This window comes from Pteropus alecto, unplaced genomic scaffold (genome assembly GCF_000325575.1).
Source record: "Pteropus alecto unplaced genomic scaffold, ASM32557v1 scaffold153, whole genome shotgun sequence".
NCBI classification, from domain to species: Eukaryota; Metazoa; Chordata; class Mammalia; order Chiroptera; family Pteropodidae; genus Pteropus; species Pteropus alecto.
In genome coordinates this window covers 42,653-54,187 of record NW_006434516.1, presented here as the reverse complement: position 1 = coordinate 54,187, position 11,535 = coordinate 42,653, and positions in this window count along the sequence as shown.

Sequence of the window (11,535 nt, the reverse complement as noted above, 5' to 3'; positions counted from 1 at the left end):
ATGCTGTGCAAATATTCCCATATTATTAAATACTGCAACATCCTTCTTAATCCTTGTATGATACTTCACTGTAGGGATGTATCACATGTTATTATCCTACTGTTAGAAATGAAGGCTAATTTTTTTAATGTTCATGATTATGTATCAGCACTTCCAGAGGAATCTCTAATTTACAGGATCTTTTCATCCTTTTCTTTTTCTACTTTTATTGCTTTTATTTCCTGTTCCTCTTTGCTGGAAAAAGCAGAAAGGCCTGGAGAGAAATTAAAGGAGGAAACAGGGCCATGAAGAAGAGGAGCAGAAGGAGAACACAGCAAGTCAGCCCACGGCGGCTGATGCAGGAGTTGGGAGGAGAGGCCCAGCTCCAGACCTGTAGTGAGCCCAGATACTACCCACAGGCGTCCTCTCAGATTCTCACTGTGACCTAGATGCTAATTCTACTTCAGAGACAAGAAAATGGTCCTAAGAGATTAACCACTAATATTTATGAAGTGTTAATCATATGCCAAGATGTCATTAAACTCATTTAATTCTCACGATGAGAATAGATATCATTATTATTCCTGTTTGGTAGATGAATTAAATGAACCAGCAAGGGAGAATCTGAAATCAGATCTTTGGTCTCCTCAACTATCAAATCATACTCTTCCAAAAGAGGCTATCAAATCATACTCTTCCAAAAGAGGCATTTGTTTTCTGTGCCTGTTCCCTCGAGCCCCTCCCCTAAGGTTGTTGGCAAGTGGTGGGGGAAGAGGGGTGTGCATATGCTCTCCACCATTCGCCCCCTGCCTGGCCTCAGATGCAGAGCACCTTTCTCAGGCTCAGGCTTCAGTGATAGATGATGCCTTTCCTCCAAAGACTTTCAGGAAAAGTTGGAAACTGGTAGGCCCAAAAAATTCATTCATTCATCCATTCGTTGATGCAGCACAGACTCTTTGAGCATCTACTCTGAGCAGAACCCTGATTAGGTGTTGGAGATACAGGGATGAACCAGACAAGGCACAATATTCAGGTTACAAATCATTTTCACTCAGAATTTTGAAGACATTGTTCCATTGCTTTCTAGTTGCCAATGTTGCTGTCTGATGTCATTAAGCATGAAATTAATTTGTTTTTCAAATTATGTGTTACTTTTTCAAATCGCCACTAAGTTGTTAGGACAAAAATAATAAAGTTTGGACCTAACTACTTAATAAATGGAACTATTAAGTACTTCTTTTGGCATAGGTAGAGCTGTGAAAAATTTCTGAGACACTGAAAGCACCAAGAACCAAGAAAGTTTGGAAAAATCTGCTCTAAGATAAATTCCTATAATTGCATTTGCTGCATCAAAAGGTAGGCAGGTTTGGTTTTTTTGTGCATAAGTCCAAATTGCCTTCTAGAAGATTTTCATTTATGATGGAACCAACAGACTGTGAAAGTGAAAGACAATTTAAAAGTAACATTGATGCAGAGACTCCAAAGATCTAACTCCTTCCCTCCAGGAAACTGTATTGCACAAAGAATCCAAGGACTTTCTTGGACTTACCATTTATTTCCATAAACACAAATTATCCATTTTTTTTAATCTGTGAGATTTAAGGATTTGTTAAAAAGCATTAGGAGGAAATGCACCAACAAGCCAACAAGTGTTTCTCTTGGAATGAGGGATTTCTTCTTTAGAACTTTCAGTGTTATCTGAATTTTTTACAAGGATTGTATTCAACACTTTTAATCAGAAAAAAAAATCTTAAATTACAAAGCTTTGAATATTTTGAATTAAATGTGTACCTAAATTCCATTAATAAGAATTAAGGGCACAGTACTAAAATATCCACTGCCTGTCATCCTCCTTTTGAGAAATGAAACCCCTGGCCATAAAAATAGCTTTTGTGTGCTGTGAGAAGGAAGAGAGTTTTAAAAGAAAAAGAAAAGGAAAAGGGAAAGCAGAAGGAAACTGTTAGCAAGTCTAAATTCAGACAAATGTCTGAGGGGCTGAAAGATAGAGACTGTCCATGCTCTGCTCCCCAGGTTAAACCCTCGCTGGGGTAAGGAGGGAGCTGACTTTACGCAAGCTGCTGATTTTAGATGTGGCTGCCGATTAATTTTAGAAGGCCCTGACATTCTAACTGAGTCATTCTGAAGAAGCCTGATTGGAACTAATTGGGCTGTCTTCTCAAGTGTCCCAGACCTCTGCGGATCTGCCACCTCCTAGAATTAGGAAGCCTTTTTCCCATTAGCGAATGTCATTTAACCAACAGGAAAGACCTGGATCACCACCTGAAAATAGCGGGACCACCTGAAAACACACCACAGAGCCCTGGAAGCTCTATTTGTATGTGCAGTTCAAAGACAGCTAGCATAATCACATCGGAAAACCAGCTCAAGCCTTTCCATTATGCCAGCAATTCTAAAGCACCTACTGCATATAACCGCAGTGGGGGCGATGACTCTCAAACCTAGTCATCCATATTCATTAGGGAGCTTACTAAAAATGCAGATGTCCAGGGCCAGCCCCAAATTTGCAGATGTGGAACATTCAGGGAGGGGCTCCTAGGTGTTCATCATGTCATCCAGGTCTGGGAACCAGTGCTCTGGGGAGGCCCAGAACTGAGTGATGCACAGCCCCTGCCTTCAAGACACTCACAGGAAATAGGAGGGTGACCACAGGGAGTAGACTATGCTAACTGACCAGTCTGGGCCATGTGTCGCACTCCTGGCTAGGGTGGGGTTCCATCCCAACACATGGGCTGAAAGGAAGGGTGGTTCCCCAGTGGAAATGGGAGTGGTCATTATGGAAAAGGAGAATGAGTGTTGGACAGACAAAAAATAGCAAATGTCATCCTCAGTCTGCAATACAAGGAGTATATCAACCTTAGCATCTTCAGCATCAAAGAATCCAGTAAGCATCACGTAATGAACATCATCTGCCCACTACTGCTTCCATTCCTCTGAAAAAGGCATCTCCTTTTATGGAAGATGTGCCCCTCCCCTTAGCCATGTGGTCTGACCCACCTCTTGACCTCAACAATTAATTCAGAGGTGAGCACCTGACTCAGGTTGTGCCAATCAGAGCCCTTTCCAGCGATTTTCTGAACCAGGAGCCTGGAGGAAGGCCCATTCCTCTTAGGTGGCAAATACATGAGGAGGTAATCCGGGAAGTTTCTAGGGTCATGCTCTTTACCGTGTAGAGAAAGCTTGTGTGCCATGGAAGAGAATGAAGGCCATATTCAAAGAGAAGCAGAACCCACAAAGGAGAGCCATCTGGCAGTGCTGAGTCTCTAGTTTCATCAGCCCAGCTACTACCCAAGTTTGGATTGGGTTTCTGTCACTAGCAACCAAAGAGTTATAACTAATATTCATGTTATATATCGGTTCATCTAAAAAGAAGATTAAAAGGCTGAAAAGGAAAACTGGGGCCTGAGTCCTCTATCACGGCCCAACAGACTTACTTCTCAAACAGCACCGATCTATTCATTAGCCAAATTCAGGTTTAGTCATTCCAGAAATTCAAAGAGATTTGGTGAAATCAAAATATGCTTACTGGGGGAGGGGAATTTAAGGCTGGATTTTGAGAGGAGAGACCAAAAGGCACTCTCAAAGCACTACTGCAGGCTGAAGATCTCTTTATTCCAGGAAGGGCTGTAAATACTCATGACTCCTTGGGAAGATCTTTAGAGGCACACATACTGTACTCTCACTATTCTTAGCAGCATTCCATGGTTCGCGAAGGGTTCAGGATCGCTGCGGCTGCACATCCTGGGAGAAAGATGAGCTGGCCCCTCAGCCGTGCTGCCCTGCTTAGCTCAGGAGCTTAGCAGTGTGAACTTGACTCACATTGCAGCTGGGAATTAAAGCTGAGGAGCTCCAGGTGTTTTTCTTGAATAAGCACTCCCCAGATTTCTGCAAGGCTTTGGTTAATTCCCAGAGTTCTAAAAAGGTTGATGCTGACAATATTTGCCAATTTCTCATTGATTTTATAGAGAGAAATTTCAGAAATCCTTACTCTACTCATTTCGCCAACATCCACTTCATATTTTGCATTCTACTCTATAATGTATCCAAGTTGTTTTAATATGGCATTATTTGATTTTAAATTATTTAACATGGAATGAAATACACTCTCTGGAAAGATACACTGAGTTTATTCTGGGACTTCACACCCACCAGCATACTCCTAAGCAGTATAGTTCATTATAACATTCTAATTATGTGTTGTCTCCTACACCAGACTGTAACTTCCTTGGCTGTAGAACCAAGTAGAAGTCATTTCTGTCAACTGTGCCTAGCACAACATTGAAGTAGGGTGATTATAAATATGGAGCCAACCAATTGTCTATTATATTTCAACAAAGCCAAAAAAAATTGACAAAAACTCTTCAGAATTGGGGTAATTTCTAAATCAATATCTTAAAATAAAGATGAGAATGAAATAGAAAAGCCTGCTATTTGGAAATGTTATGGGCGATCAGGTGTCTGTGTTGTAGGAGTCAGGAGTTCGGTTCACGGATCCTCCACGGAAGATTTATGTGGGGGTCCAGACACTCTGTGAAGAAAGAGCAGATGAAAACTTGCAAACAAAAGTGATTTTATTGAGTAAAGTAGGCAGAGTAAAGTACACTTGGAAGAAAGTTCAAGCGGACACCTCAGTAGAGGATTGAGGGCCCCAAGAAGTTGATGGTTGGGGGTTACATAGGCCATAGAGTTTCTTTGTTCTCCTTCTGTCCCTCCCATCTTGAATAGTGTGAATTTTTCACTCCTCCCTCAGACCCTCCTGCTCCAAGCTGGGGTATGCGCAGTGGGTGCCATAGATGGGAAGTCATAACCAGCACTGTGGGTGTTTTGAGAGTAAGCGCATGCCCAGTTAACTCATTTTTCCCATACCAGTTGAGAGTCCTCAGAGTAAGGTCCTATAATGGTCATTTGCAGTTAATTGATTTGGGGAAGTGTCGGGCAGGGGAGGAAAGGGGATGAGGAAGGTGCTGGCACTACTAAGATTTTTGCCTGCCCGTCTAGCCTCTGACCTTGAGGGACTGAGGGAGGCTTCACAAGCCTGCCAGACCCCTGGTTGTATGTTTTCTTCTGCTGAGCTTGTCTCGGGGCCTTGTTAACCCTTCATTGTCCCTCTCCTTTCAGCTCATATTTACTTATCTATCCAGCCTGTTAGAAAAATATATGCTAACTCTGCAGCAACAAGTTTCCTTTACTTGGGATCTTGGTGACAGCTGGGTTCTCCTGGCCTCTGCTTCTCACCTCTCTCTCCAGGGACCAAGACCTTCTGAACTTTACCCCAAGGAGAAGCCCCTGGGGAGCTTCTGGTTCTGAGCAAGGCCTCCAGGGCTCCTGGCCCTTCGTTCTCAGTCCTGGCTGTGCTGACCTTCCCCTGTACTAGACCTTAGTGGGCATGGTGGGCAAGCCACATAAATGTGCTAACTTTTCCCATCAGCAGCTCTTTTCCTATTTGGGGAATTTCATAACCATCCCTGAGAGAGATTCTTCCTTCTGCATCCAGAAAAGCAGCCTTATTCCAGGCCTCCCACTGAGCCCCTCAGAGTCCCATCCCACTAGCAGCACAATGACTGTCAAATGTGGACAGATATGGCTATGTTTGCAAGAACTCCTTGAGACAGAACTTTGAGACCTGAGCTATGAAGGAGAGTCAGAAAGAATAAGCACAAACAGGTAATGGTCCTGCCAGCACTTAGGGTCCTGAAAAGCTTCTTTTTTCTTTCAAGCTTTATTGAAATATAATAGATAATTAGTTGCTCATATTTACATTGTACAATTCAATGAGCTTTTTTTCAATTATAGTTGGCGTACAATAATATACCAGTTTCAGTTGTACAGCATAGTGATCAGATATCTAAATAACTCTCAAAGCAATCACCCCGCTAAATCTAGTACCTCTTCCCCTTTACATATTTATTACAACATTACTAACCATCTTCCCTATGCTACACTCTACATCTCTATGTCTATTCTGCAACTATCCATTTGTACTTCTTAATCCCTTTGCCTTTTATTCCCTGTCCCAGCCCCCAACCGCCCTCCCATCCAGTAGCCCTTTAAATAGTCTCTGATCTATGGGTTTATTTCTGCTTTTGTTGCTGCTGTTGTTGTTTATTTTGTTCTTAAGATTCCACATGTATGTGAAATCATGCAATATTTGTCTTTCTCTATTTAACCCATTTAATTCAAGCAACACCTTCTAGGTCCATCAAGGCAAAATCTTTCTCCATCCCCTTCCTTTTTCTGTGTGTATCTTTTCATCTAAAGCAACCTCTTGTAGGCAGTATATGTAGAGATCTTGTTTTCTTATCCATTCAGCCACCCTATCTTTAGGTTGGAGCACTTAATTCTTTTCCAGTTGAGGAAATTGTTGATATGAATGTTATTACCATTTTTTATTCCTGTTTTTGATACATGTTTTTTCTTCTTAAAGAAGTCCCTCCAACACTTCCTATAATACTGGCTTGGTGTCGATAAATTCCTTTAGCTTATTTTTGTCTGGAAAGCTCTTTACCTGACCTTCGAATTTAAGTGATAGCTTTGCTGGATAAAGTATTCTTGGTTGTATATCCTGGGTTTTCATCACGTCGAATATTTTGTGCGAAGCCCTTCTGTCCTACATAGTTTCTTTTGAGAAATTGTCTGTCTTATGGGAGCTCCCTTATAGGTAACTATCTGCTTTTCTCTTGTTGCTTTTAAGATTCTCTCTTTGTATTTAACCTTTGGCATTTCAATCATGATATGCCTTGGTGTGGGCTTCTTTTGGTTCATCTTTCTTGAGACTCTTTGAGCTTCCTGGATTGTATGTCTATTTCCTTCACCAAGTAAGGGAAGTTTTCCATCATTATTTCTTCAAATAGCTCTTCGATATCTTGTTCTCCTTCAAGTACCCATATGACATGGATGTTTTTACATTTAATTTTGTCGCATAGGCTCCTTAAATTAATATTATAGTCTTGGCTTCTTTTTTCTTGCCATTTTGATTGTATGTCCTTGGCTTCCACATCCTCTATATCGGTGGTTCGGTCCTCTTCTTTATCCACTCTGTTGATTTCCTCTAATATACTCTTCATCTCAGATTATGTGTTCTTCATTTATGACTGGTTCCCTTTTATAATTACCATTTTTATGTTTTTATCTCTTTTTTAAAGTTCTCACTGAATTTATCTATACTTCTCCTAAGTTCATTGCATCTTTATATAACAAGTATTTTGAACTCTGCATCTGTTAGATTGCTTGACTTCATTATTCCTGGATCTCTGTTCTGTTCTCTTATATGGCTTCTGCTTCTTTGTCTTCCCATTTTGGCTGCCTTTCCGTGTTTGTTTCTATGTACTAAGCAAAGCTTCTAAGTCTCCTGGTCTTATCAGTTTGAATTTGTGTAGTAGGTGTCCTAGTGACACAGTCCTGAGAGGAGTTCAGCTTCAGGCCTAATATAGCCCCAGCCTCTACCCCTCTAGGGCCACCTGTTTAGATTCAACAAGCAATGCACAGATGCTATTCTTCTTGCTGAGGATACACCTGGATGTGGCTTGGGTGGAGCCATGAGTTGAGGGAGGTGGAGTTTCAGGGAATCCTCTGGGCGGAGCGACCTCTGTTATCCAGTACAATGACATGTCAGCTATGGCAGCAATGCGTCTGCACACTGGAATAGGGGAGGGCTCAACAGAAGAACAATGGATACCGCCGACATTTCTGCCTGGGAGAGAGCCTCGCTCTGACCTTCGCTCCCACAATTCACTGTCCCCTGTAAGTCCCTAGCACCCTCATGCAACTGACAGGCATTGGTGCTCAGAGCGAGCAAGTCCATCACTGTGAAAATCCTCTCACAGACTCAACCCTTTTAAGAGGTGTCTGCAGCTGCTGCTGGGGCAGCCTCCATCCCATTCAGCCGCTCGGGACCGGGCAGTCTTGCATCTTTGCCCCCTCCTACCTTCTACTGTTGCAGGTTAATTATTTCTCTCCCTAGTTGTAGTGCTTCTGCTCATCCAGATCTCAGGAGACTTTCCTTGCTGTTTGCTCCATGTTTCTGCCACAACTTTGATTTGGTTGCAAGAGAGTTGAACAAAGCTTCTATCATTTATGCAGTTTTTTCCCCATCTCACATGGGGGAATTGTTTTAAGCACTTAGAAATGAAAGTAGAAGCAGCTCTGAAGAGCAGAGCCAATGATATTGGAATCTAAGGACTCTACGTTAACCCCTACAGAGGTAGGTAACATGCTAATATTGTTGCCATATTGCTAGAAAAGCCAAAGAGGGAGAGAATTTTTGGTATTAACATGCCCCCTCTTCTGGTCAGGTTTTCCTGAAGGTATGGAGCTAGCAATCATTTATACCTTAGTAAGACATACTTAGGTAAACTTATAGCTTTTTATCACTGAGACTAGCTGCACTGGAGAAGTGAGCCTTTTGCTGCATGTACACAAGCATAAGGAGGTAGATCTTTTTAAAGCCTACATCTTCTGAGGCAACAACAGGTGACAGGATGGCAGAGGACACACTTCGAAGCAGCTGAAGTTACTGAGGGCCAAATAATAAAAGCTTCTAAATAATAATGCTTCTAAATTTTCTGTTTTAATTCCTAATATGCTAAATACCTATAGACATAATCCACATCTGTTAAAGCTATTTAGGGTCTCTTATGATTTTTAAGAATTTAATGAATCCCTGAGACCAAAACATTAAAAAAGCATTCCTCTATGACAGCGGCCAGGCACCCTTACGTCTCACTTTGGCACCAAGATTACCCCTTAACTTCCTCTTGCGCATCTAAAGAGGGGAGGTGGGCTGTTCCCAAGTGCAAGTGGTGAATCATATGTCTGCTCCTAAAATTCCATCACAGCCGGGCACACCAAGACATAGATGCAGGAAATCTGTTACTGAATTTACAATTGGTCTGGCCACCACACATGGAGGACAAAAGAGAACGACAGTGTTTCCAAAGAAATGAGGGCTGGGCTCACCAAGGAAGGGAGGACCATCTGCTCTGCATCTTTGGTCTTTGGGCTGTTTCTTAGATAAAAGACCCCAGAATAATCTTGCCCTCAGAGCACAGGTGACTTTGCTAAAAAGAAAAACAAAAAACAAAAAAACTCACCAAGAGACACCAGCCTGCATCCTAACATAGCATCTCCCAGGAGAATGCAGAGGTGGTCCCTGCTCCCCACACCCTGGAAAGCAGAAAATCAAAGGTCTGTCAGGGCATCTGAAAGGCTGTGAAATAGAGCACATGCCCCAAGCACCCCAGAGCATGGAGAGCCCAGCAACCCCATGGAGCCAGGCATGCTGGCTGGACCACCACCACCAAGGCCCTTCCCACCTCCTAGGTGTGAGATCTCTGCCAAAGATAAATGCCAGTTAGTTAGATTAATTCCTGGAAATTTTTTAACACCCTAATGTATGTCTGTATTCTTTTCTTTTTCTAGAAAAGTTTAAGTGTGTGTATCTTCCTCCCCTAGCAGGCCAGATTCAGCCCAGTCTGCATTCAAATATTAAGAGGTTTAAAAACCAGGCTTGGCCTCATGGTGTCCGATGGAGAAGGACTGACCAGGACAGGGTAAAGAGAGCAGACAAAGCCTCAGGGACTTCTTTCAGAGATCACTGAACATGCAGCAGTAACATAGAGATGGTTGCTGACTTTCCAAGGGCCCATCTGTTCTCCATCAAGGCCCTGGCTGCTGCAACAGGCAACCCTCTTGGCCAGGCAATGCTCAGGGTAGTGGCTCCTAGAATCTTCCACTCAAGCTGGGGACCACATGTGCTAAATGGAAGTGTCCTTCTCCACAAGCAGCAGCTCCTCACTGCCCCTTGTGGTCTGGAACAGTGGGCCCTCAGCCCAGTCTTATGCCCTGCCCCCTTCCTCATCTTCTCCACAAGGAAATCTGGCTTCACACTCCCTCTCCAGAGCTCTGGCTTTCCACTTCCTTTAAGCAGGAGCAATGGTTAGCACTCCCATGTTGTCCCACCCCAGTTCTCTAATATGGAAAAGGAAGTTTTCTCAGTGCTCTGCCCCAACCACTGTTTGCTCTGAGCATTACCCCCCAGGCACCTTTTCTGGAATCCTGTCGCAGCTGAGCTTCTTTCTGATGCTGGAACATGCAATGGGCCTTCTCTTCATTCAGATTTTCCTGAGAGTCCAGAGGCCTCTGGGCTCTCTGGCCTGGTGCCTGTGCCGCTTACCCTGAACAGATCTCGCATCCAACTAATATCCAGGGGCTGTGTCTTTTATAAATTCACCTTTTGAGAGTGGGTCAGACACAGGTCTGTCCTTAGGCATGCCCAACCTAGTCCACAGCCAAACCTAAAACTTTTCTCAAAGTAAAAGAGGGTTGAGTCTTTTAAAACTGGCTTCCTAATGTTTTCATTCTTGGCAGCCAAATCTCACTGGCAGTTTTTCAGATTCTTAAAGCCAAGTGAATTTTCTTTTCCACTCTTTTATTAAAGAGTAATATCCCCAAGAACAGCACCATGGTGATGTCAGAGAATGTTTTTAGGAGATGCATGCTAAAGTGCTCTGGAAAGAAACATCATGATGTCTGCAACTGATTTTCACATCACACACACACACACACACACACAGTGAGAAAGAGTCAAGCAGTTATTAACCAGCAGGGGTCTAGGTAGAATTCAGTAATACTAGTCTTTCAGCATTTCTGTGAGCTTAAAACTTCAAAATTAAATTTACAGGAAAAAAAATCTAAGAATAAATCCTATAGTTCCAGGATTATCTCCTTGGGCCTGCCTGCCTTCTGGAGCCTTTTACAATTACAGCTTCTAAGAAATCAAAATGCATGAACTTTGAGGGGTCTCAAAGTTCCCTCAGGCTCCAGCTGTCTATGATGCAGTAACTCTTCTTGGTGGCTTCCTGGCTGCTTTAAAGTGCTCTCCTCACATTTCTGGAGGTATCCTGCTTACAGGAATAATGTGAACCTAGAGAAGGCCAGCACTGGCCTGAGACAGCAGGCCAGCAGCCCCATCTAGTGGTGGGACAGGGGCAGCAAGCACCTCCCCTGTGGGCCTGACACCCCCGCCACACCAAACCTCCTCACACACTACTCTCTCTAACCCACTCCAGCATTGCCTGGTCAGTAGTTTGAGAGACAGCGTACAGCATAGAAAGATCATGGGCTTTGGAGGCAAACAGCTCACAATAGGTGCTCAATAAATACCTGCTGACTGCATGGATGGCTTGAATCCAAACCTAGATCTGTGACTTACCATCATATGGTTTTTGAGCAAGTTATGTAATATCTCTGAGTCTCTGTTTTCTTATCCAAAAGTTGAGATTATAAAAGCATCCTGAAGGCAGGGGTGAAGATTAAGATAGAAGGAGGAGATGGAAGATCCTGGAACATAACAAACCTGGTAAAGGCAGCCAGCCATTCCTCAGCTGTGGTTGTCCTCAACTAAATGCATCCAGAGAAACCCCTAGGCATTCACGGAAAAAGAATGGTGGAAAGCACAATATCCATGCCCTGCGTGCAAATTCTCAGGGTGAGGGCATCAGACGGGCTCCAAGTGGGGAGAGGGGCCTCCTCCACATTTCT